The sequence below is a fragment of the Ambystoma mexicanum genome, chromosome 12, assembly GCF_040938575.1.
Source record: "Ambystoma mexicanum isolate Mex_15411 chromosome 12, UKY_AmexF1_1, whole genome shotgun sequence".
NCBI lineage: Eukaryota > Metazoa > Chordata > Amphibia > Caudata > Ambystomatidae > Ambystoma > Ambystoma mexicanum.
In genome coordinates this window covers 234,803,488-234,830,662 of record NC_090936.1, presented here as the reverse complement: position 1 = coordinate 234,830,662, position 27,175 = coordinate 234,803,488, and the positions used below count along the sequence as shown (strand labels likewise).

Here is a 27,175-nt window from a genome sequence, read left to right as displayed (position 1 = left end):
CTGGGTCAGATAGTGTCCTTTTCCAATGCAAAAATATTCCCAAATGAAAGCCTATCAACAACCGACCTGTTCTATGGTCCAAAGGCACAGCTGGGATACATTACCATCGATCATGTGCAAGCTATGTGTGTCTCTGTCATATTGCACTAGTCTGGGACATGCCCTTGTACTCCCTAAAGTCTGGGTAGTCCCCAGAAGGATGCTATCTTTGCCTTTACAGGCCTTTGGCAGAGCAGGATGCAATAATCCAGAAGTAGGCACAAGGTTTGTTTGTTTTGTTTATTTATTTATAATGCGCGTCTCACCCGTAGGTATCTGGGTGCAGTACTGCAAATTCTTCGTTACAGGCAGAGATACATTTTGAAACAGTAAAAATAACTTAGTTACAAAGGCAAAGTAGTCTATACTGTACCATATATAACAAGAATTCACGAAAGTGTTCACAGTAGATAGGCAGAGTATTAGCATAGGTAATCACAAGCGGAGCATGGGAGAAAGAATATTACATATATACATGGTAAGGCTGGTGCATTAGTGAGGGTCATTGTTGGTGATGAGCCAGTTCGTCATGTTATGTCTGAAACTGGAGAGGGATTGACTGGTTCTGAAGGTGTCAGTTATGCATCAGCGGATGACATTGCTGGGTTCAGATGTGAGTTGGGGTTTCCAGACTCCCTTCTTATTGAACAGACACATTCTTTCAAAAGAACTGCTCTACAGATTTCTCCAAACAAAGCCACACATCCAGACAGAACCAGGCGCACAGTCCTTGTGAATATTTGGTGAAAATCTATTCATGTGTTTTTTTTTGTTGCTGTGGGTGAGTGTACAAATTCCATAGAAGAATTTGAATATGAAATACAACTTTTGGACTCGCTCAAAGGAACTTCAGATAAATTTCCCCAAGAAAATGTATTGTTTAGGATCATGCTGGCTCGTGGCCCGCTCTTGTTCCACTGACTTGGCTTCCTGCATTGCCATTTGACTGTGATATGATATGATAGGTTATTTATAACACGCTAAATACCCAGAGGTTTCTAAGCGTGGACCCGGGGATCAAACTTGTGGTGCTCTGTGTCATCTTGCTTCCAAGGCGAGCACGTTGCCCCTGAGCTATCCTCCCGAGACCGAGATTATCACTTAAAACCTGACCAACATTTTATTTCCTGAACTAGGGTTGGATGGTCCCTTAGTGTCCATCTTCGCTCCACCAGGGACAGATTATTGCAAACCTTTTCTTGCAGTATTCCGCCCGATTGGGCAATCAGACGTCAGCCAGTTTGTCTGATCTGTGGACCTCAACTTTTCTTTTGCCCGAGAGCTGTCAACAGGTTCACCGGATTTCCGCATCTTCCCCATTGCTAGGAGGGCTTTGGTTCTGGCAGGGAGGGTTGATGTTGTTTGGGCAGTTTTGAAGGGTTATAAGTTGGGCCTCATTAGGGGTTGGGCAGAGCAGCAAAAATGCGGCGGTAATGCTATTACTGCCGTATTTCCGCGCTGCCCAATCCCGAGTTTGGGCATAAAGCTGGAGATATACCTCCAGCTCTGAGATGGAGGAAAGTCTCCAGCTTTCCACCCTTTTTTGGCACTATTACCGCCGGCGGTAATAGCGCCGATAAACCATATAGAATCCTATGGACTCATAACAAAAGTATTTCTCTAGGGGATTTTCTAGAGAACGGGCAAGGTGTTTTTCTACTGTGGCATGAAAATGGTGATTCACCCATTCACATCCAGCCATGCTCCAAAATCCATTCCTATGTATTCCTAGCGCCTAGATACAGTTTATTCTGCCTGACTTGCACAGTAAAATACATCAAAATCCTACATCCACCCAATTGTTTCCTTGTTGACTCGGTCGTTCGTTCGTTCGTTCATTACATTCAGTGCTTCCCCCCAAAGGATGCTGTTTATCTCATTCTCCGGACATGTGTGCATCTTGTAGCTCCCTCCTCTATCCATGTCCAGCATGAGGCGTAAACAAACCAGGCAATGCTTTCTCACATCCTGTCACCACATCAGGGCCGGCTGTGCACTTGACTTCTGAGCACGTGGGAATGAACGCCCGCTGAGTGCCTGTCACTCTGGGAAATGCACATGGAGTCAGCAAGCCATGTTTTCAATGTCTTCCCCTTTTGACTTTTCCCATGGACATCATTGTTACCACTTCTGAAATGCTTTCTGTGAACAGAGCTTTGACCCCTCAGTGTGACACTTGGGCGCAGCCGCAGTGCCTTGGGAATACGCGAGTCACGAAATGTTGTTTTTTTCTTTCAGTAGATGGCGGTATGCATGCTTTCTTTATCGCCTCACTTTGCAGCTGCCATGCTTGAGAATGTGTATTTCCAACGTGTACATTGCAGCATGGGCAGCATCGACTCATGCAAACTGGAAACGGTTTTGGCAAGGTCAAAAGGCCTGCCTCTGTTTTTTGTGGGAGGTTGAGTCTGTTTCTTAGGTATTTCCAGTAATTAATACGAAACATGAGAACATGTCCCATGCTCGCTCATCACGAGTTGGACTGTATTTCCGGCTGTAATACTGCCGACTGTAATAGCCCTATCACCGACCGGTCCAGTGGTGTTACCACCGGATCACGGGTTGGGCCTTAACGGTAAATCCCCATTCCTTATTGGGTCCATTGGATCCAAAGGGGAATTTTCAGTGCTAATACTGCAGGCTAATACAGCCGGCTGTAATACAACCGAAAACAGGGATTTTCACCTCCAGAAAAAAGCTGGAGGTAAAACAGACGATTTAGCGCCCAACTCGTGATAGGGCCAGCCCTTAAATGTGGCGGTAATACCGCTACCATCGCATTTAAGGGCTACAGCCTAACTTTCAGCGTCTACACCGCAGGGACGAGACTGGAGCCAGGCAGCCTTGTAGTTGTGGCAGCCCTGCAGCGGAGACGCTGCCACAACTACGTTCAATCGAGTGCCTGTACTTGCAACTGCAAAAATATAGTGGATCCCGTGATTTGTCACTTTATCATTAGTTGAGCCCAACATCAATATATTGTGACCTGTACCGGCTTTTCAAGATTCCAAGCCTCAGAAGAAGAGCTCTCTAGCTCGAAACACGTGTCAGGCTTCCGTCCATCTCAATTAAAATCTTAAAATCTTAAACCCTTTTATACTTGTTCCGATTCTGCAAATAGCCCCATTGCAACCTATTTGAGAGCACGCTTGAGACCCTGTAAGTGCCCTCCACCATACCACAATATGTCGATGTGGAAGTAGGACTTAATCGCTTGTGATGCCTGTTCCGGGCGTACATAATTAGGCAGCCATTACCGTGAGGTAGGATTGTTAAATCCTTCTTTTCATGGATCAAGCCAAATGCAAATGTAACCTAACTGCTAGATCCTTATCACCATGCCATGGTGCATAGCATTCAGGGCTCAAGGCGATAGTACACACGGGGGGACAGAGTCCACCCACTTGATTCAGAGGGTGGACTCAGTCCCCCCCCCCAGCTAAAATGAGAAACAATGAATGTCCTCTTCGAATTTATGAATTAAAGCTGACCTCGGGGATCAAACCGCAGTCGGCCGGACTATAACCTGTTGATAATTGACAAACAACTAAAGGTGGATTGTCCCATTTCGGTACTGCAAGTCCCAGGGAAAACATTTGTATTGGTTGTTGTAGTTTAAAACATGCACAACTTTTAAGTTTTCAACAACACTATTAGAAGAAAATATCCTCTCTTGGTTTTGTGTGTGTGTTGATTTTATGAAAGGCAAATGCGATTCGTCCTGTTCAATTTGGATGGTTATGCACAGCCAATTTAACGAAATGTGCATATTTCTTCTTGATATGCTAATTTCTGGCTACGTCACATCGCATTGCATGTGTTGAGACCCCCCACTTACATTTTTAGGACTTGAACCCTGAATTAGCATTACTGTAGCAGTAGCAAGCTGCCACTACACTAGGGTAGGAGAGGGACAAGAAATTAGCCCGGGAACCAAAAAACTGGTGGCTGATTTGTATGAGGTGCAATTTGTTATTTTATAAGAGACACCTTTTGAGTTATCCATGTTAGGGGGGTATGTGGCAAATCATGGATTTGAAAGAACATTGGGACAGAGACATTGGTCAAGAATACCAGTTGCAAAGCTCAGCAAGTCATCAGATTGGCAGACATTGTCCAACAAAACTGGCCCACACTGTCCTGTTGTGCGGGTCTCGGGCATTGTCTGTTGCCCAATACGCCAGTCCGAGCCTACGCGTAACTCTTGGAATCGGAGCAAGCAATGTTTACTCCCTCTGCTACGGCTGCAGAATTTACACCACAAGACCAGAATGTTTCTTACATCTGGACTATAAATCAACAGCAATATTGCAGCAATGGGAACTTGTGTAGGCGGGCATCCATTATCAGTATGTGAAATACACATTGTCAAATTCCACACACTCTCTGGTGTGTCCTCAATGGCTATCTGTATCAATGTCTTGTGCCCCTAGTCCCCACACATTGGTAAATCTGCCAGGGGACAAGAGGCGTTGGTTATTCTCATTTACACACTGCCCAGATGTATGCCCACGTGGAAACTATTAAAGATACCAGTGATGAAAAGGCATGACTGTTAGGAAAGATTTCGTAATTGTAGGTAATTTTCCTTCCATGTGGCAACCCCTAAACTTTTTGCTGTTGTTTTTCACCTTGTTTTTGACTTTGCCAGAGAAGTGCAGCCTTCTGCCGCACTCCTCTGGGCTTTCGCTCCTTTCTTACGGGGAAACTGACATGCCCTTAAGACAGTCAGTACCGGGGAACGCTGTTTCCCGTAGTTTCTTTTATCATGTTGCGGCTTTCGTGCAACATGACACAAGAGGGCACTGTAAGCTAAGTTACAGCTCTCTTGGGTCTCTAGCCTTCTACAGGCCCTAGATACTTGTTTAGGATTGTATCTGATCGGTGCAAGTGATTCAGGGACGGGAATGGTGGCAGCGATCGTTTCTTGTGTTTTGAGCTCCTTTTGGCGTTCTAAGCGCGTTTCTCGCGCTTAACCCAAAATGGTGGCCTGGCTCCCAAAATGGCCAGACCACGAGGCTCCTTTGTCCTGTCCGCTGACCGTCTTGCTCCCTTCACCTTCCCCAGGTCGAGCCGACCCGGGGCCTTCCTTATTTGGGCATGTACTTTCCCGCGAAACACGGATGCTTTCGCGGGCTTCTACATGTCTTGTGTGTGCCTCCAGGATGTGGGCTGGGATGTCTGGTCCCAATACACATCCTTGGTGCCAGAGAGTCTAGGGTGGAGTGAATGCCTGGGACCACCGTGGTCCGTGATTGGTCCACGAATGGTGTGAGTGTTGAGGAGCGGATCTCCCATTGGGTCCCCTCCGTTTTGGCGCGAAGGGAACCGTGGATAAGAGGGGGCTGGAAACACCACTACCATGTCGATCTCCTGACTTCTCACGAACGAAGGAATACAGGAGCCAAGTATCCTGCAACCACGAGGCTGGACCGAGGAATCGCTGGTGACCCGCTGAAGGACTTCTCCTCTGCACTGCTGTCGCCTTGTGAAACCCTTTTCACCTTTGATCGAACCAGAAGGCCTGTACTGGTACTTTGACCTTTGGAATAGCGGGAACAGCTATTCTCGGCATCTTCACCATCTCCTGCCAGTAAGCCTTCGGAAGCGTCTCTGGGCCATCCAGCTGACTGACCAGTTTACACGGGAGTCTTGCTCTGTAACCGCCGCCAGGTTGTGTAGTATTTCGAGTCCTTGTCACTCTCACACGCTTCGTACACTTGGCGTTCCCAGGTCGGAAGTGAGTAGTGTGCATTTGGCTCAGATACACACGGCCGCTCCGTTGCCCTGCTGTGGTAACAAACTGCGGGTTTCTTCGATTGGGACGTCTTTGTACTCAACACGACGACGAGGCGTTCCCTGCTCTTTTGAACCTGCCAGCTACTGAAACGGACGCGGAGAAGCCTGGGTCTGCTTGCATCGGGGACCGGTGAGTAGCATAGCTAGGATCTGGTCGCCCTCCTGCAGGAGCCCATTGCTTTTCCCCGCTGTGTCAAACAGCACCCTTTTCCGTACTCGCGCTCTGCTTCTGCCCACTGTGGAGGCTGCGCTTGAGTCGCGGAACTTGTTCTTCTTCTTTTGTGCACTAAACTGAACTGCCTGATTTCCCTCGAAGAGCTTCTCCTTTTGCCCGTTGGCACCAGCGCGTGCAGGTACTTTGAGCACAAGGCTCCACTCTTCGCAGGGCTCGGACTTCCATCTAGTTAGGTGCCGCTGAAGGCGAACTGGGTCTAAGCATTATTTCGCACTGCCTGTTTTCCTTCCCTTTTAGGTGGACTACACATTTCGTGCATCTAACGCTTGAGACTGTCGTATTTGTATATATATTGTGTTGATATGGTATGTGTTGGTTTACTATCGTTATATTGTGATTTTCTCGCTACGGTCATTGTTTTAAAGGCCTTGAAATAAATGTGTATATATTTTTAATATAACAACTGTTTGGAGTAGTTTGTAAGTGATCTTGCTTTGTGTGCTCATTGCGGGCTTTCAGTCACCCTCACCCCTCTTGAGACCTAGTCTTGACCGCCGCGATCGCTACCTTGATTGGTCTGGCTCGTCCAGAGGTTACCCTGTTCCAAGTAATTAGGTTGGCCTTCTGAACTTCTGCGCCACCAGGACAGAGTTCAGAAATCCGTCTTAACAATGACCATACGTATGTATTATGTGCACCCAAAAAAGTATGTAAGGTCAGAAGCAGACATAATTCATTGACAAAAATACATGCTTGTAGTTGTGCTCCACTGCCAGCCCAGGGACCTGCAGTCTTTCCCCTACAGCAACAAAATGCTGTCTTTCTTCCTCCAGGCTCTGTCTCGGGATAAGCACACAGTGGGATTTCCTCCCCACAGAAGATCGGATGACAGAGCGGCATCAAAGATAAGCTCCATCTGAGCTTAAGGTGTGTAGAAACGCGCTACTTTGGTGAACATATCAATGACACGTGATGTCATAGTGCTAGAAGGAGGATACTGGTGGATGGCCAGAGTAGTTCATTGGCAATGTTTTAAGGCAAGAGATCTTCTCCAAGACCTTAAATTGCAGATGGGGTCGAAAGACCTCTCAAGGTTCCCGTGGCCATGTGTTTGAAGGACATCCAACCCTGTTTTTTCCCTTTGGATCCTGGGACTTGTAGCTTTCTTTTTCTTTCCCATTTGAAATTTAGGAAAGCTACATGTCCTAGAATTCCAAACAAAAACAGGACTTGATGGCCCTCTCGTGCATGGATACCGGAAACTTGAGAGCTGTGGTTTGGAGATTTTGTATAACTTCTGCTGAGATAACCCCTTAAACCCAAGGACACTGTTGAGGTAGGGTATGGAAAGTGTCTTTTAAACTACACCATTCACCAGTGTAGTGGTCAGACAAAGCCGAGGTGCAAACAGAAGGTCATCCATACTGAGGTATCTGTACAGTACAGAAAAGTGTCAACACAGAAAAATCGGTATCCCCATCCCACCAAACCCATTTCACTGCAAAATGTTTTACCGCATTTAACCATGACAGATGTGTTGCAGGTTAGGGGAAGAGGATCGATAAAACAGGGTGTATGGGGTGGGAGGTAAGGGGCAGGGGGAGTGATAGAACAGGTGTATGATGGCTATTCCACCTTAGGAGGGCCACCGTGAAATGTGGGGAAACGTCCTGAACGATGAAATGGGGAAGCCACCTCCTCCTCCTTTGCTCAGCTTGGTCTTGGCCCGGCTCGATTTGCAACTCTTGAACTATTTTAACCAATTTCTGTGATTTATGCCTTGCTTTGTAATGATTAAAAGGTGCACAGATGGGGTTCTGACGACACGCGGTGAATCTGATGTTCCGGCTTTGAACGCCTTCAGATGGTCCATGTGGTTTTCTGCTAGAGCATGACCGGGCGGGCCGCAGAAGTAACAAGAACAGTGAGTGTGTGCGTGACCGAAGATGGGCTTGTTTTAGAAATGAAGAACATTCATGACTCCTGGGGAACGCAATAGTGCTCTAGGAACAATGGGTGGTAGTACAGCAACTTTGCACAGGTGCATGTGTAATTTGCATCGATGGAACCCCCCGAATCACTGCGACCCTCCCAGGAAAATTACATTCTTTCAATGCCTTTCCCCACCACGGCAAAGGACTTGGACTAAGGCAATCATTGCCCTGGTACAAACATGGCTTGCAAGGATAGGCTTTTTAAGTCAGGGCCATTTGGGTTCTTTCCTAAAGCCCTCGGCTCCTTGCCATAATGAGGTCAGTTGTTGCAGTTTGTAAAGTTGCACTCTACTGATTCTTGGCTTTATTCAAACCACTAAAAGAGACGTTTCTGCTAAAACGGTGCACACCTGAGATGAAGCATCATCCCAAGCCTAGGTTCTAATGGATCATCTTCCATTCGGCCATGTTACCAAAGGAACCCCCATTCAAATGGTCTCGGCTGCAGTTTTCCTTTCTCTCCCATGTGTCTGTCTTTCTATGGTGGTTAATTGGGCAGCTATTAGTTGGCTTACAGTGTTATATAATTAAAAAAGAACATGTTAATAGAGTTATCAGGTTGACACTGTTTGGAGGGATAATACATCTGGAAGAGAGGTGCATGCGCTAGCCTGGATTTCAGTGGGATAGATTGGTGCGGCTGGTCCCATCACAGTTGCCCTTTCATGGCAGATCTTCAAGGCAATTTGTAGACACGTAAGTTGAATGGTGAAACTCCAATGTGAAAGTGTAACTTATGAGTGCATACTGTACATGTTTACCTTATGCACAATTCCTTTATTACCAGATGTACACAAGTGAATATTCCAAGAAGTCTGTCCGTGTGGGCATGAGGGTTAACAATGCAAATTTTGGCGAACACCTACCAACACACAATTTAAAAGAGTATTCCCAAGATTTGGCCAAGGCATTTAACCCACTTATTACTCAGGTAACATGTAGCAGAGAGACTGAAGTGTAAGTGGTGCGTTTAGTCTCAGAAATGTGCTGACTGCTATCAGATTGCCAAAGTGTACAGAAAGCGACAGTAGCCATCAGAAAGCATTTGCCGCCACAGGAAACAAGCACAAGCACATTAAACAGTTTTGGTTTAGCTAGAGAAAATTGGTTTGGTCACACAGGTCTCCCCTCAGGATCCCGGCAGAGATATCGGGGTGGTGGCCTGCATGGAAATTGCTGGAAATGGTTGATTGTGTTTGGTGATGATCAGCAATGGTTGCCTATGGTCGCCCATGGTTGTGGATAGTCAGCCTTGGCTGGTGGAGGTCAACCATGATCGAACAATTTTCAACCATGGTTAACCATGGTTGGGGGTGGTCTGTTATAGGTGGCAAGGGTAGATGATGAACAATAGTCTGATACGTTTGGTGCTGGTTGGCCAGGTTTAACCATGGTTGGCCATGGCTGGTAATGGGCAGCAATGGTTGATATTGACCAGCCATGGTTAGCGATGATTAGCCATCAACTGGTCACCATCAACTAACTTATAAGTGATTGATCAAGATGTAAGTGGTGCAGTTAGTTTGAGAAGGGTGACAACTGCTTTCAGATTGGCACCATTTGTACAGAAAGTGAACATAGCAATTAGAAAGTATTTGCAGACACAGGAAAGAACTTTTGGCAAATCAAACAATTTTTGATTAGTTAAAGGAAATTTGCTGAGGTCACATTGGCCTAGCAGGCCTCAGGCAGAAACTTTGTGGAGGCAGCCTTCATGTTAATGGTGGTAATAGCTCATTTTGTTTGATGACCATCATCAGTGGTGTCTGATGTTTGACCATGGTTTTCAATGATCGACCATGGTTGGTGATTGTCAAACATGATCTTCTAATTGTAGACCATGTTTGGCCATGGTTGGTGATGGTTAACCATGGTTAGCAATGTTTGACTGTGGTTGGCAATGTCAGCCACGTTTGGAGATTGCTGGCAATGATCAACAGAGATCGTCCATGATTAGTGATAGTCTACAATAAACTGGGAATCACTGACTATGGTTGACAATGGGCGACAATACTTACTGATGATCAACTATAATTAACCCAAGTTTTGGGATGGTCAACCATGGTCTAAGGATGGTCGGCCATTGTCTGGCAATGGTTGGCATTGGACTAGTTGTGGTCAACCTTGGGTGGCAAGGGTCAATATTGCTCTGGTGCTGGTCAACTATCACCATACCCTGATCGACGTTCAGCAGAACATAGGTGACCATTGTCAACCATGGCCAACTATCCCCAGAACACAGGCTACCATTAGGGTCTAGCAATGGTTGACCATGATTTGCGATGGAATGTTGGCTATTCCTCTGGAGATCGTCCACCATGGTCAGGCATTGGTTGATGATGGTCAAGCAATGATTAATTTTGCTCTGTGAGTGGTCGGCCTTGATCAGCGATGTTCAGAAATAGCTTTCTGTTTTTGCAATGGTCAACTACGTTTGGTGTTTAAGCCACCCAAAGTGCTCGCCCACTTTGTGACCTTAAAAACCTATGGCATTACAATTAACCCTAAATGACTGATTCTAAAAACTGTTGCCAGCTTAGACTGAGGCAGTGCAGCCAAGCAACATGCAGCCCTCTGATATGTCAACCCTCATCTCTAAAACATAGGTCATTGATTTTGGTTCACTCACAGGTGGCGCTAAAGGGCAATCCAAATAAGCTAACAGTAAAAATGCAATGCAAAACGTTTCTAAGTTCCTTTTTTACATGCACCTATCTAGTGTGCACACATAAGTGCACAGTTTCAGGTGCAAGGGCTCCATCATTGATTCCGACAACCGCATGCGTATCTTCCGGCCTCTATGTTAGACATGCCCGATTGGCACTCATTAACACCCCAACCACTTCCCAATGTTGGTAAATCTGATAAATCACCTACACCTGAATTTGGATTTGCGCATGTGCTGTTGATCCCATGCCAAATATCGATGGGGTATAGTGCACAATCACACAAAAACTCTCACAAACTTGGCTGCTTTTTGCAATGCTTTTTTAAAGGCAAATAGTCTTCTTCCAATCTGTCAAAAGCTGATACATACACCAGGTGTGTTGCAATAGCCATCATTCCCCATTCTGTTACAAATCTACATAACAAGTATTGATAAACATATGCACATTGTGAGTTAAAAGAACAAATGCTGTTTTGCATTGAGAACTAGGATCAGAATCTAAAAATGACACCATTTGGATGATATCATTATTGCTTGCATTATCAGGCTTGTGGTTAATATCTCTGGTAACAAGAAGCTCTCAGACATGGTAAGTACAGCGATATGGCATAGTTAGTTAATTTAGATTGTTACATCTCCTGTTGTCTATTGCTAAAGTGTTTCATCGATCCATCTCGCTCTTTGTGCTTTCAACACCGAGAAAGTCGTGTGATGTGTCATTCGATGACATAAGTCAATTTTTTTCTGTTTTTGTTTTTTGAGTGATGAATTTGCTCCCATTTAAGTTGCAACAGCAAACAGTGTAAAAAGTCGTTAAGTCGCGTCTTTAATTGGTCTGTCTGCAGACAGCCCTGCCCAGTCTCCCCACGTCATATTTTTGTACGCGCCTCATCCAGCAGCCAAGTTAACTTTGTTTATTCGAGGCTTTGTAAACACATACCTCACTCTTTCACAGTCTACGTTGGTAGGTAATCCCAATCGCCTCAATATCTCAAATGTTGGTTCGCTTGTGTCTGATTTATGATGTTGTGACTTTATTGGGTAATTTGCTCGTTCGTAAGATCTGATCATGTATCTGAGATATGCCTTTCAATCAGAGATCAGGCTCGAGACAGAAACATGGATGTGTGGTTGATGAAGAATGGGTCATGTCGCAGACGCTTGTCTATGCCAATCTAATCTAAAATCAGCCACATTCAAAACATTACTCAACATATGAACATAGTGACAAACAGACTTGATGCCAATCCCATCAGTCCTCAGGCTGCCTTGTGAAGAGCTTCAGAGGGGAATAGACACCCTTTTCCTTAACCTTCATATCCCGACTTCCTTTATTATTAATAAAAGACAAATGTTCACACTTTGGTATCTTTTATTGGACTAATTGAAAACATTGTGCGGACAAAGTCCTTCTTTATCAGATGATAACAAGTAGAATCAGTGGTCGAAGTGGCCGGGAGTGGTTGGGAGCGGTGTGCCTCTAATTATTGTTTTTAAGTTTTACTGTTCCTATACTTTTACTTGAAAAGGATAATTTTTGAAAATAAAAGTGTAAGAAGAAGTTGAAACTTGCACCTCAATGCCCTTCCCTCAACATTCCTTAAACAGCAGGTGTGTTTGTTTGGGGGTTTGGATTGCGTGTGGGAGGGGGCGTGTGATGGGGTTTGTGAGGAGCGGGACGGGCCAGCAGGGGACATAGACCACTACTTCTTTTCGTACACTTCAACCACTGACTATATAAGTGATGGGGGAGGGGAACCATTCTGCAAGTTTTCTACCAATTCTGACATGCAAGGAATGCAGGCATGCCATCCTCCTATCTAACAGTTGTAAATCTACACTCGGTGGCCTTGATAGGTCTGGAAAACATCCAGGGCTATGCTAACATCGGGCCTGTCAGGACTCGGGGCTAGCTAGCCTTTTGGTTGTAGCCCCTGAACTTCTATCCGGGGCTTCAACAAAAAGACCCGGGGCTAAAGCCCCCTTAGGCTCCCCCTAGCAACGCCTCTGTCTACACTACAGAACAGTTAGCTTGCAAACTGAGCAGTTAGAAGTATTGAGGGTTCAAAAAGATGCTTGCATTTCCATCGTTAAAACAGTCCAGTCTTTTGTGTGTACCCACACATTAGAGAAGTGGTTTCTAAAAATGGGGCCTAGTGTTTTATTTGAAAATATGTATATATCGATACAGGGTGCAGGGTTTAAACATGAAGAGGAAGCATGTGTTATGGTGTGTTCTTTTCGCAGGTAAAGATGCATTGATGAAAAACTCTGCATCCAAAATAAACATTTTCAAATTCTAACGACTTGTTCGCGAGGCCTAATACTATCTCACTGCAGTGCTTAAACCACTTAATAATACTTTGCAAAAACACTTTACACTGCTGCGCATAGTGACCTGTCTCATCTTTGAGCATGGGCAAAACCAAATCTTGATGGCTGGAAGGTTTGAATAAATTATAACCACGGGCACGGCTCCGGGCAACACTTCAGGCCATCGTTCTTTGCCTGCCAAGCCATTACAGAAGGGGAAAGACCATATACAAATCACGCTTGGTCCCACAGGTTACGATTAACTCTAAAACCATCCAGCCATCACCTCTTTTCATTTGCGTAGTCACCCCGAGTGGGATGGATATGCCCAGGCGAGGGTCCCGTGTCAAGCAGTTCGGGCTGGACTGCCCCTTTTGCGGTGGGACCAAGCCGGATTTGCGTATAGTCTTTCTCCTTTTGTAATGACCTGGCGGGTGAAGAACAATGGTCTGGAGAGTTGCCCAGAATGATGCCAGAGCTTACGATGAATTCTGCACCTTCCAGCCATCACCTCTTTTGTTTTGCTTGATAGTTGGGCATGGGCAAACACAGAGAGTTTCATTATTAGCACCCACATGAAACTGATGTGTGCATTACAGGTGTTCGCATAGTATGTTGCATGATGGGCTGCGCTTCAAGGTTCACCAAAGGGGGACATGAGACCCATATCTCTGTTCAATCGCCTGTTCCTTAGGTTGAGCTTCCTCAGAGACGTCCCATGTTCTTCTGTGTCCTGTATTTGGGAGATCTCTCTTCAATAACAACACCGGCAGGTGAGCGTCCATCTTCCGTAAAGGTGCGTCCTACTGGTGTTTCTGGTTGAAGATATCCCTTTGCAGGTTCGTCCATTTGCACAGTGCCCGACAGGTTTCCCCTTTGTACTTTCCATGCTAGCATTTCTTGCGTTGGATGCGGTACATGATGTTGGATGATTTAAAGTTGTAAGCCCCTTGAATCTGTATTGTTCAGATCTGTGGGGTTGTTATAGCAGATTTAGTGCCGATATGTTGGCAGGTTTTGCATCCCCTCATATTGCATGGGTACCTTGTATGTCTCATTTGTACTTGATCTACTGAAAATGCGCTTTTGGTCATGGACTTTGCAAGATTTCTGGTTGTTTATGTGCAATCGGGGGTCATTGAACATGTCTTTCAGTTATTTTTTCCTTAACAATTTTGTTAAGATGTGTTAATGCTTTGTGACACGGACAACTAAGAGTTGTCATTCAGTGGTGCTACGTTCTCAGCATTTATTTATCTATTTTATTTATTGAACATTTGCATTGTGCCTATCCAGCAGAAAGTGTTTCCAGGCACCACAAGACGAAGGGGGAAGGGGGAACAAAGGATGATGAACAACAAGGAACGGTCTTACTATGCCTTGTTACATTCAGATTGTGCAGGTGCAGCATACAAGAAGTGCAGGGGGCAGGTCAGGGTGCAGGGAAGGTAATAGGAGGGAGAGGGAGGGGGATACAGGAAGGAAAGGGCCCCAGGAGCTGGGTAAGTGCTAGAAGGAACCTTGAGGGCAAGAGCATGGGGGGGGGGGGGCAGGATAAGGGTACATAGTGCGAGGAGAGGGAGGTGGACTAGACCCAGTAGTCTCAGAGATGGACTGGCCTGTAGGGAACTCTGGAGATTTCCCGGTAGGCCTCTGCAACCTGGGCCTCTTATGTATGGTATTTCCAAATGTTCCCATAGCAAACGAGTTGGGCTTACTGAAAATGTGTAATATGGGGCCACTTTGAACATTATTTCCAGGGCCTCTTTGGTTCCCAGTCAACCCCTGAGTAGTTTAGACAGGGAATGGTGCCCGAAGGCAAGGGCTGGTGGGAGAGGGGGGGGTGCTGGGGCAGACTGGTGGAGGGAAGGCCTGGCCCCTGTATGAATCAGAAGGGACCAGGCAGCCACTCACACGCAGCAAGGGGCACTAGCAAGGAAGGGGAGAGGGAAGGGGGAGGAAAAAAGGAAGGTCTTGAGAAGCTTCTGGAACTTAAGGAGGTTTGGCTCAAGTCTGAGAGGGGCAGGGATGCCATTCCAGAGGGAGGCTCCTGCCGAAGAAAACAATCTACCCCCCACTCTCTGCTTGGAGAAACGTCTGACCTGCAGAAAGTTATAGATAGAGGATCAAATAACTCTAGCAGGGCAGTATTCAGGAATAGAAAGTTTAATGTAGCGTGGTCCCAAGCCCCAGAAAGCCTTGTGGAGAATGCAGAGGGTCTTGAATTTGATCCTTGCAGCCCCCGGGAATCAATGAAGACATTTTAGGGCTGAAGAGATGCAGATCCTAGCCTTGAGGGCAAGGATAAGTCTTACAGTCCTATTCTGGATTAGTTGGAGAGGGCGGAGGGAGGAAAGATTGTGGTATGATCTTGGAATATCCTGGATACCTCACTATTGGTTTATTTTCCACAATGGATTTTCCACACCCTTTCTTGTTTTGTGACAAATGCAATTGATTGTATTCATCAACCTGTTTGTTGTGTGGGCTCTTGGTCCCAGGGACCAATCAATTGCATTTGTCACAAAACAAGAAATGGTGTGGAAAACCCATTGTGTAAAATAAACCGATAGCGAGGTATCCAGGATATTTCAAGATAATACGGACTAGAGTCCCCTAACTGAACTGCCTGCATTCACCAACATACATGTCAATTAAGCAGACTTGTGGAGTAGAATGGCCACCAGTATATATGTATCTGTGAACTTAAGCCCATATGGTGTTTGCTGATCTCCACGATATGCTGAGGCTTATAGAACATGGTCGAAGTCGTTTTAGCAAGGAAAGCACGACACCTCCCACTGCTGCTTGCCTGGGGTATTACGTACCGAAGGCCTCTTTCTAATCAGTGCCTCCCAGGGCAGAACAACACAGATGTGGAAATTGGATTCAAAAGGTGATACACATCAAATGTGATCCGGCTTCACGTTTGCTCTTCCACAGTTTGCAATATTTCCGTGCACAGTTTTGGAACAATACCATTTTAAAGATGGATTAGTGATACGTACCCGCCCTCCTTCGGCTTTACGTTTGAAGGGCAATTTTATCCAATTATAAGAGAACATCTGAGCACATCATTACCAGCTGACACATGCAAGGATTCCAGGGCGATTGTTCTCCCAGAAATCATGTGTTTATTCATTTGGTCTTATTGGTACAGAGCTCTCACTGTTAGGACCCACCAACGTAGAACTTTGTGAATTTCAGAAAACTCATTTGAAAACTGTGCTCAGTCTCGAGAAAAAGGGTGTCTTCCACAAACCTGTGATTTATGTAAAGAAACCATATTTATTATATTTGTGTTAAGAACCACATAGCTTTGGTCAATGCATGCCATGCGGGCGAGGCCGGTAACCACCTGCCAGCCTGAGCCAATGGAGGCTCAAGTGAGGCCTCGGGGGGAGTTACTGGCCTAGCTCACCCGAGAATGCAATATGAACGCTATTTGTCCTCGCCATCGGGCCGGGGTGCTTGCAGTGGGTTTGCTCGTTATAAAAGAGGCTGTGTATCAGGGGCGTTGCTGGGGGGGGCTAAGGGGGCTATCCCCCTGATATAGCCCCTGATCTTTTGGTTGTAGCCCCGGATAGAATCTCAGGAGCTACAGCCAAAAGACTAGCTAGCCCCCAGTCCCAATAGTTCTGACATCAGCTTAGCCCCGGGTCTTTTCCAGACCTAGCAACTCCCCTGCTGTGTATGAAATGAAAGCAAGGGTTCCAAGCAGTACCGCGCTTCCTTCACAGTGACAGTGTTTTGTGGACGAGTGCCAGTCCATGCGGCGATGAGGGCAGGTAAGTTGTGGCATACAGCGATAAGGGCAGGAAAGGGAGATGCTGCAGCGATGAGAGCAGGTAAGTGGTGGCATACAGCGATAAGGGCAGGTAAGGGAGACGCTGCAGTGATGAGAGCAGGTAAGTGGTGGCATACAGTGATAAGGGCAGGTAAGGGAGACGCTGCAGTGATGAGAGCAGGTAAGTGGTGGCATACAGCGATAAGGGCAGGTAAGAGAGACGCTGCAGCGATGAGAGCAGGTAAGTGGTGGCATACAGCGATAAGGGCAGGTAAGGAGACGCTGCAGCGATGAGGGCAGGTAAGTGGTGGCATACAGCGATAAGGGCAGTTAAGGGAGACGCTGCAGTGATGAGAGCAGGTAAGTGGTGGCATATAGCGATAAGGGCAGGTAAGGGAGACGCTGCAGCGATGAGGGCAGGTAAGGGAGACCATGCGGCGATGAGGGAAGCTAAGTGAGGCTATGCAACGATGGTAAGGGAGACGCTGCAGCGATGAGGGCAGGTAAGTGGTGGCATACAGTGATAAGGGCAGGTAAGGGAGACGCTGCAGTGATGAGAGCAGGTAAGTGGTGGCATACAGCGATAAGGGCAGGTGAGGGAGACGCTGCAGTGATGAGAGCAGGTAAGTGGTGGCATACAGCGATAAGGGCAGGTAAGGAGACGCTGCAGCGATGAGGGCAGGTAAGTGGTGGCATACAGCGATAAGGGCAGCTAAGGGAGACGCTGCAGTGATGAGAGCAGGTAAGTGGTGGCATACAGCGATAAGGGCAGGTAAGGGAGACGCTGCAGCGATGAGGGCAGGTAAGGGAGACCATGCGGCGACGAGGGAAGCTAAGTGAGGCTATGCAACAATGGTAAGGGAGACGCTGCAGCGATGAGGGCAGGTAAGTGGTGGCATACAGAAATAAGGGCAGGTAAGGGAGACGCTGCAGCGATGAGGGCAGTTAAGGGAGACCATGTAGTGATGAGGACAGGTAAGTGGTGGCATACAGCGATGAGGGCAGGTAAGGGAGATGCTACAGCGATGAGGGCAGGTAAGTGGTGGCATACAGCAATAAGGGCAGGTAAGGGAGACGCTGCAGTGATGAGAGCAGGTAAGTGGTGGCATACAGCGATAAGGGCAGGTAAGGGAGACGCTACAGCGATGAGGGCAGGTAAGTGGTGGCATACAGCAATAAGGGCAGGTAAGGGAGACGCTGCAGCGATGAGGGCAGGTAAGGGAGACACTGCAGTGATGAGAGCAGGTAAGTGGTGGCATACAGCGATAAGGGCAGGTAAGGGAGACGCTGCAGCGATGAGGGCAGGTAAGGGAGACCATGTAGTGATGAGGACAGGTAAGTGGTGGCATACAGCGATAAGGGCAGGTAAGGGAGACGCTGCAGTGATGAGGGCAGGTAAGTGGTGGCATACAGCAATAAGGGCAGGTAAGGGAGACGCTGCAGTGATGAGAGCAGGTAAGTGGTGGCATACAGCGATAAGGGCAGGTAAGGGAGATGCTGCAGCGATGAGAGCAGGTAAGTGGTGGCATACAGCAATAAGGGCAGGTAAGGGAGACGCAGCAGCGATGATGGCAGGTAAGGGAGACCATGTGGCGATGTGGTAAGTTAAGTGGTGGCATACAGCAATAAGGGCAGGTAAGGGAGTTGATGCAGCGATGATGTCAGGTAAGTGAAACCATGCAGCAATGAGGGCAGGTAAGTGAGACCATGCGGCGATGAGGCATGTAAGGGAGACCATGCTGCGATGAGGGAAGCTAAGTGAGGCTGTGCGACGATGGTAAGGGAGACGCTGCCGCGATGAGGGCAGGTACGTGGTGGCATACAGCGATAAGGGCAGGTAAGTGAGACCATGTAGTGATGAGGGCAGGTAAGTGAGACCATGCAGCGATGAGGGCAGGTTCGTGGTGGAATACAGCGATAAGGGCAGGTAAGTGAGATCATGCAGTGATGAGGGCAGGTAAGTGAGACCATGCAGCGATGAGGGCAGGTTCGTGGTGGCATACAGCGATGAGGGCAGGTAAGGGAGACCATGCAGCGATGAGGGCAGGTAAGGGAGACCATGCAGCGATGAGGGCAGGTTTGTGGTGGCATACAGCGATAAGGGCAGGTAAGTGAGACCATGTAGTGATGAGGGCAGGTAAGTGAGACCATGTAGCGATGAGGGCAGGTTTGTGGTGGAATACAGCGATAAGGGCAGGTAAGTGAGACCATGCAGTGATGAGGGCAGGTAAGGGAGACCATGCAGCAATGGTAAGGGAGACCATGCAGTTTTGAGGGCAGGTAAGGGAGACCATGCAGTGATGAGGGCAGGTAAGTGAGACCATGCAGCGATGAGATCCGGTAAGGGGGACCATGTGGCAATGAAGGCAGGTAAGGGAGGCCATGCAGTGATGCTAAGGGAGACCATGTGGCGAGGAGGACTGGTAAGTGAGACCATGCGGTGATGAGGACAGGTAAGTGGGGCCATGTAGTGATGAGGTCAGGTAAGTGAGAGCATGCAGAGATGAGGGTAGGTAAGGGAGACCATGCAGTAATGAGGGCAGGTAAATCAGACCATGCAGTGATGAAGGCAGGTAAGACAGACCATGGGGTGAGGAGGGCAGTTAAGAGAGACCATGCAGCGAGGAGGCCAGGTAAGGATGACCATGCAGTGATGAGGGCAGGTAAGTGAGGGCTTGGCAGGGTGGTGAGAGTGTGTGGACCAGAGGGTGGGGGTTTCGCACGGACATAAGATGAGGGGATTCGGGGCAATGGGGCGAAGGGGAGATGCATCAGCGAAGGCAACTCAACCTTTAACTGGCAATCCATGCCTGCTCCAAGGGTGCAAATATAAGACAATGTACAGATATAAGACAAGGTACAGTGGGACGCCCCTAACAAGAGATGGGTCCATATTGTGCACTGAAATAGAGGACCCCCTTTTGTAAAATGTTCTGTTGCTCCTATATTAATAGGACTGGACACCTTCCAAGATGTGTGTACATTTCCCTAAAACTAGCTGGTGTTTTGGGGTTCTCTGAGGCTGCAATCCTCTCCAAGGCAAACAATGGCAAGCATGCAGCCTATTGAATTCAGAACTGAGTTCTGAGTAAGGGGTGTAGCTTCGGGCTACTTTAAAGGGACACACATTCATGTAATCTCCAGTTGAACCCCAGAGAACAGCAACCCACCTATACAGGGAACCTAATTCACCCCCAACAACGTGCCCCTGTTTGCATCTGTGAGGACATTTTACAAATAAGCTCGGAAGCCCTTGGTTTGATTTTCAGATTCCGGGTGTGGTTGGTTGTGAAATGACAATGTATTCACATTGCCTTCACTTCAGGAATAGTCAAGATTGCAGCTGTGGATCGGCAACGTCATTTGGGGTGTTCATTAGGATAACTGCACGTCTTTTGCTGGGTGCTAAGGTGCAACGGATGATCACATCAATGTTTTAAAAAAAACAAGACATGCATTAGTGAGTGCCTTTAATCCAGTGAGCTGGGTCAATGCCCCATTGAATTCTTTAAAAGTGACTTTTGAACAGATTTAAGTTGATGGAAAAGTGTGACTGCTCCATGTCTCGCCAGTGAGCAGACCATGTACACTAAGTAGGGTACATGAGGCGTCCCTTAGAATGTCAACATATGGAGCCTTTCTTTATTGCTCTTGCCCATGTGTGCACGTGCTTGTTTTACACGATCTCACACATTGACAGACCAAACCTATCAACACAGAAAGCGTCCCCGATTTCCTCAGATTCTATGCTTTGGGTGCCTGCATTTAATCCTGTTAGCCACACAGGATTGTGTTGATTAAGTGCAGTGCAGCATTGGTGCAGGAAGCGGGTGGGCAGAGAGGGGTGATTGATTCGCAGTGCAGCATTGATGCAGAAAGCTTGTCGGCAGAGAGGGGTGATTGATGCAGGAAGCGTGTCGGCAGAGAGGGGTGATTGTTTCGCAGAGAGGGGTAATTGCTTCGCAGTGCAGCATTGATGCAGGAAGCTTGTCGGCAGAGAGAGGTGATTGATGCAGGAAGCGTGTCGGCAGAGAGGGGTGATTGATGTGGGAAGCGTGTCGGCAGAGAGGGGTAATTGTTTCGCAGTGCAGCATTGATGCAGAAAGCTTGTCGGCAGAGAGGGGTGATTGATACAGGAAGCGTGTCAGCAGAGAGGGGTGATTGTTTCGCAGAGAGGGGTAATTGTTTCGCAGTGCAGCATTGATGCAGGAAGCTTGTCGGCAGAGAGAGGTGATTGTTTCGTGGTGCAGCATTGATGCAGGAAGCGTGTCAGCAGAGAGGGGTGATTGATGTGGGAAGCGTGTCGGCAGAGAGGGGTAATTGATTCAGGAAGCGTGTCAGCAGAGAGGGGTGATTGTTTTGCAGTGTAGCATTGATGCAGGAAGCGTGTCAGCAGAGAGGGGTGATTGTTTTGCAGTGTAGCATTGATGCAGGAAGCGTGTCAGCAGAGAGGGGTGATTGTTTTGCAGTGCAGCATTGATGTGGGAAGCGTGTCGGCAGAGAGGGGTGATTGTTTCGCAGTGCGGCATTGATGCAGGAAGCGCGTCGGCAGAGAGGGGTGATTGATGCAGGAAGCGTGTCGGCAGAGAGGGGTGATTGTTTCACGGTGCAGCATTGATGCAGGAAGCGTGTTGGCAGAGAGGGGTGATTGTTTCAGCATCCGTGGCCATGTGTACTTTCATGTTGTTTTAATGAGAGCGGCGCCCTGTGTCCTTGTTGTTGGCGTGAAGCGAGCATTGGCTGGAGAACAGCCGCCATATTGTGTCAGTTTGAAGTGATGAATAGCCCGTTTAATGATGAGCATGGCACAGGCACTTTAGGGGCAACAGAATGAAGAGAGGGCATGCACATGATGGCATGTTGGCAAATAGTTACCTCAGGCTTTTGGACTGTTTTTCTACTCATTTTTCAAATACTTAAAAAAATGACCTATCATTTAGACATATTCTCCTGCTTTCGCGTAGCACAAAATACAACCAATGTGTATGCCATGAATGGTCCAATGTATTCATGTTAATGATTCGGTCGCTATAATCCGGAACAGAGAGATTTTGAAATGAACGCCTGTTACGGAGTGGACTAGGGTTCCATGTTATTATAATTATTATAATTGGTTATTTATAACGCGCTTAATATCCAAAGGTTTCTAAGCACGGACCCGGGGATGTGCTCCGCACGGCGTCTTGTTTCCAATGAGCGCGTTACCCCTGAGCTATCCTCCCGGCCCCTTTGAGCGTCAGGTTTGGAGCATGCTGAAGACATTACTCGTTCTATTCTGCTCACGCTAACCTCATCCCCATGCATCGGACTCCATCGCCGAGATGCGCCACACACTCCTGCACGGTCCAAAGGCGATTTTGCAACCGGGACAAATCTCGATTCTCTGAACCTTGATTGGTGCTTCCGGGCGAGCATCACCAATCAGCAAATGCAAGTAGACGAGCTATCCGATTATGGCTTGCGCAGACCTGTAGACTATATATTTGTACACCGGTTAGGAATATTACCTCCTTGGTACTATAGGATCGACCTATACAACTTTGTTTTAATTGTGATTGAACAATATCTATTGGAAACAAAGGCTTCAACACAGAATGCTATAAATGGTCTCCATTGTGTACATCACTAGAATGGCATCTGCTGCTTGGTTCATGCTGTCCGGATAAGCTCAAATAAAATAAATACATATGTTTGAGTAGATCCATGGAAAATAGCAGCTCTTCACATATGATGACTTTAGACTCGGCATGGTCCACGTGGCAAAAGGCAACGTCTGAAGGGGTCATGCAGGCCATTTTGATGAGCTGGTGCACTGTGCAGCTGGTAGTTTTGACCAATGTGCTTTAAAATGTTCTACTTGCGACACCACTGCTTAATTCGTAAAAAAACATAAGTGCCAGGCCCAAACATTTTCTAGCACTCCTGTGAGACTGCGGGTGGGCACCACGGCTCCCACCACCCATAGCTGCTCCCCACAGTGTCGACATATTTGGGATTATACTACAGCTTGCACCTGCTCATTGTGGTTGATGGATGCACGGACTACCACCACTTCATAATTAAAGTGAGTCTGAGACCATAAGTGCCGGGGCTCGAAAATAAGTGCCAGGGCTGATCCCTGGTAAGCACCCCCACAAATTAAGCACTGGTTGATGCACGTTTTTGCTAAAAGGTAACTCAGATACAATTAAAATATTTTGACCCTGTTTCTAAGAACCACATATCTTTGTTAACGGATGATGGCATGCACTATACACCACTATAGTGCGCGGTATTTCCTGAAATCTGTATACATTCTTTTTGTGATTTCTTTGGAATCCATTGCGACCACATTCTGAGGATGAAAATGAATGTTACAGCAGTTCACATTGCCACTCGATACTTGAAATGTACAAAAGGGTCAATCAATTCTGACCCTGTGTGCATTACACAGCGACGATGGTGAGAAGCGGGGCATTCGAGACACCCACTCTCCCACTTTGATTGACACAATGGATTGTGCTTCCCTTCAGTACTGGAGCAAATGTTTAAAAAGCTTCAGGGCGTTTGACAAAGCCTTCTCCTTCCCTTCTTGGTTGGAGGTAGGATTTGGAGAAAGTAATGTGGCGGTAATGAGTGCTTACTACATGCAGCAACCCCACCAGGACCATAATCAGACAGCAGGTGGAAGCATGCAGAATGCACATATTCACCTATTTTCACCATTACCGCCATGCTCATATATAGGGCCTTTGCGGCCTACACTAAAGAATAGAGATTCCCAATTGTGTAGCACTTTTTTATTGGTACTATGGTCTATATTTTATATACAATGTCTATATGCGTATAGGACTCATTGGTGGCAGCAAATCTCTAGGTGGCTGGGATAATAACAGTGGGGTTGCAAATGTCCGAACATTCTGTGATACGGCAGACATTCAATGTGTCTCATACATTGACAAGTACACATTCCGATTACAAGCAAATAGGCAAGGGGTTGAAAGGAGTGGCAAGAAAGGACGACAACTGTGTTGTAATGAAGAACAATGAAGTCAACATGGGAGTTTCAAGCATGAATGGCTGCTGAAAAGTGTACATTAGGCTGGGCCCGACTGTCCCGGCACTAAAGCACAAGACAGAGGGCATTCATTTGAACCTCTATTTCACTGGTGGCCACCAGTGGAATGATTGACATGTGGCCCTGCTATGTGCCCACGGTCTCAGTGGGACTACTGGTGTTACTGGAGAGGAGGACATTTCTGGACACATTGGGCCTCATTACGACCCTGGCGGTCAGGGAACCACGGTACCGGTAGGCATGCCGGTACCGTAGTTCCCGGACCGCCATACTACGGGCTGTGCTCGCGGGTGCCTGACAACCCACCAAGTTTTTCCTGGCAGGCTGACCGGCACCCGCGAGCAGAGCACGTCGGTTGCACCGGCACAACTCTGCATGTCCCGGTGCATCCGACGTCTCCATCCCCATTCAGCCCTATGGTGCAGAATGGGGGTGAGGAAGCCCTTGATTCCGGCACCTGAAACGGGCAACTACCGGGTCCGCCTAACTCGGCATGACCCGGTTCTTACCCATTCACGGGTGCCGGAAATAATGCAACTCTGGCGGTAGCCGTGCTGTTTTAAACGACACTGCTACTGCCAGAGTTGTAATGAGGCCCATTGTCTTCTATTGGATGAATGAAAACTAGTACCAGGGTGTCCGATTTCTAGGTGCAATGGGTTTTGAAGGAGAGGTTCCAGTGAATGGTGAGCCATAGCTATGTAGCTTAGTGGGTGAGTCACAGTGTTAATCATTCGAGATTCATTTCTACAAGGACCTCTTGTCATGATTGTGGTTGGTGGAATCTGAGAAAATGATGAATTCATGTCTTTGTGGGGTTCTGTTTCATGAAAAAACTCAAGAACGAGTTCTAGATTACGCTGAGGTAGTGTTACAATTGCTGTATGTTGTTGCAATAGTAGAACCGTTAGAAAATGGGTGTTTTGTCAGTGTGCTGATGTGTAGAATCTGCCTAGACAGTATGTGCCCTGGGTCGCGAGGTGGAATCTCTCCCTGAGTTTGATTGCGCGCACTGAGGTCATGACGTATTGTTTTACAGTTGACCAACAGGCATAACGTGCTTTGCCTGACGGACCGCTGATGCATTTGAACTCGGGGAGGGATTCCATCTCGCGCACCAGGGCATATACTGCACAGGCAGATGCTACATGATGGTTTGTGATGTCCGGCGTGCCACCGAGTTTTACCAGCAGTTAAATACAGAGATTGAAGATGGATGGGTATGCGATGCACCCTTGGGGGACTCCACAGGATTCTAGGAATTGCTTATGCCGCATCAATGATCGAGGGCCTATCCGTAAGGTATGAGATGAACCACTGCAATACTGTATCCTGAGGGTGTAGAACAGCATCAACATCCAGAATACATTTGCTATTAAGGGGGTTGAGTCAGTATTTTGTTGGTTTTTAATGCCTCAATGTGCATGACTGAGGGAACAACTGTTGTTTAATTTGATAAGGAAGGGATGGTGCAAATTTTCTTTTATGTTGTGTCCCAATTTCCTTGCAGAATTCCTAGATGTCCATTCTTTCTGTGGCACTGTTCACCGTTGGCTGCCGATTCCTTCCACCGGGCAAAACCAAGACAGGTGCGCAAGCCAGATTGAGGCATGTGAATAAACGGCACTAGGAATTGTATCAGCCCTAATGCATCTTTTAAAATAGCTACTGTATTTTGCCTTTTGAAAAGGCAGGACAAATAGCAGACGTTGTCCGGAGAAAGAACCCTGTGCATATGTAGGCAGAAGAGTACATCAGACTAGTTCTTGCTGGCTGTTTTCCATTTAACCAAATATGGTTAGAATTTCTGTGAGTGGATCCAGACAAATGATGCCAAATTTAACAACTTTTCAGAAAGCTTTGTGCCACAGAGCAAACAGTTTAGCTTCAGAGCCATTCCTGTTCCAGCTGCGACTAGCTCGGTTTACATTAGCCGAACCATACTTGTACTTCGTCTGCGTAACACAAACCAGATACAGCACAGTATTCTTCTTATACCCTTCCCTGGTATAAATCGTGCTTCAAGGCTGCTGCAGAGGGTGGTGTCATGGTGGTCCTGCCGGCTTCCCATATTGGGCTCTAAAATGAGGCGGTAGGATAACATTCCTGAATGCCGCTGCTGCACACCATCAAGGATTTTGCTGGAGCTGTTGGTCCATTATAAAATTACATTTCCTGGACATAGTAAAATCTATTACTGGGACTGTTAGGATGGATAATTAATGGGTTTTCACCCAGCTCTTGCTAACAAAGTTGTGCTGTTTCATCATGCTATATTATAATGCTACAAAAAATGTATTCATCTTAACCTGCTCAATGTATCACCTCATTAAAAAAAATCAAAGCTGAGTAATACCCACTGGGATTCCAATTAGCGACTTACAGGTTGCACTCAGAAATCAGTATTAGAGGCCTAATCACATGCAGAGGTGCGGTAAAGAGTAGCAGTGATAGATTTACTGACAATTGGCCCTCACTATAAGGTTGGCGGAATGGGTTTACTGGCGCCGGTAAAGGTGCCAGTGCCGGTAAACCCGTTCCGCCCTATTACGAGGTCTCCTCGCGGGACCCGCAATGGGCGCCTGGAAAAACCAGCCGTCCTTACTGGGTCCCGCGAGGGGACAAGGGAGCTAACAACGGGCCCGTCATTAACGGGCCCGTTGTTAGCTCCATCTCCATTCCCATTGAGCCCCATGGGGGCTCGAATGGGGATGGAGCGGGTCCGGGTTCCTCTGAGGGGGAATTACCGGGTCGGCCAAGGTTGCGATGGCCCGGTAATTCCTCAATCGAGGAACCCGGACCTTGATTGCGGTATGGAGGCAATCATGCCGCTAAAAGCAGCATGGTTACCTCCAACTTTCTAATGAGGCCCAATGTATCGCACCTCCAAATTCCTACACTTTGCTGGAGGATTTTTCCCCACTTCACCGACAAGAAAAACGAGATTTACCCCGGGGTGGAATTTCTGCCCATGGCAAATGCCATGAATAGGGGATTAACAAAACCAATTTGGCACTGGTAATCTGGTGGATGTACTGGCAGATAGCATAGCAGTAATCTAAAAAATGTTGGCTGAAATACCAATGGTAAATTTGCTAAACTTCTGAGGCCCTAAGTGCAGGTGAGCTTTCTGATTGGCCAAGCAAGAGGTCCAAAGGCCATCTCTCAATTTCCTTTGCTGTATAAACAAATGAATTGCAATGCGAGTCAGTAATGTGTTTCAATTATGAGTCCTTATTTAATCTCAAATCTGAAAGGTGATATCTTTCTGGTGGATCCGAATTAGGGAATGAAAACCTCCATGTATTTGACTATTCTATTCTGTTTTGCACACAATCAATTG

The 27,175-nt window shown here is 47.1% G+C and overlaps 1 protein-coding gene across 8 annotated transcripts in view; it reads right to left on the bottom strand.

Moving 5' to 3' along the window:
* CALD1 (caldesmon 1) overlaps positions 1-27,175 on the bottom strand; it is a 669,061-nt gene that overhangs the window by 422,843 nt on the left and 219,043 nt on the right. The gene's annotated exons all lie outside the window — the stretch shown is intronic.